The sequence below is a fragment of the Arachis ipaensis genome, chromosome B07, assembly GCF_000816755.2.
Source record: "Arachis ipaensis cultivar K30076 chromosome B07, Araip1.1, whole genome shotgun sequence".
Lineage (NCBI taxonomy): Eukaryota > Viridiplantae > Streptophyta > Magnoliopsida > Fabales > Fabaceae > Arachis > Arachis ipaensis.
Genome location: NC_029791.2, coordinates 125,644,213 through 125,644,571, shown reverse-complemented (window position 1 = coordinate 125,644,571; position 359 = coordinate 125,644,213). Strand labels below are relative to the sequence as shown.

The following is a 359-nucleotide window of genomic DNA, read 5'->3' as shown; positions in this document are numbered from 1 at the left end:
ACGATATAATTTTTGGTTTTAAGAATTATATAGATTATTTTGGAAATAATTAAGAAATCAAAAATTTATTTATTTAATTTAGTTTATATCCAGTTGCGGTCACTCTTACTTGGAAATAACTACTTAAAACGATAAATTATGTCTTTAATTTCTAGCTTAAATAGTAATACTAATAATTAATTCATTAACTTGATTACTTGTAGAACCCTATCAATAACTTAGTAATTATTGATATACTTAACATTAATATTTGCTAATAACACATATTATTTCTAGCCAATGAGTAATAGCTCAAATGGCATAAACTCCCCATATTCATCTAAGAAGTTGCGGGTTCGAGTCTTCATATCTTTGGTAAA

General features: G+C 24.5%; 1 protein-coding gene across 12 annotated transcripts in view; it reads right to left on the bottom strand.

Annotated features, from left to right (window-relative positions):
- The window catches only part of LOC107606362, a 12,025-nt gene that overhangs the window by 10,053 nt on the left and 1,613 nt on the right, over positions 1–359 (bottom strand). The window lies entirely within an intron of this gene.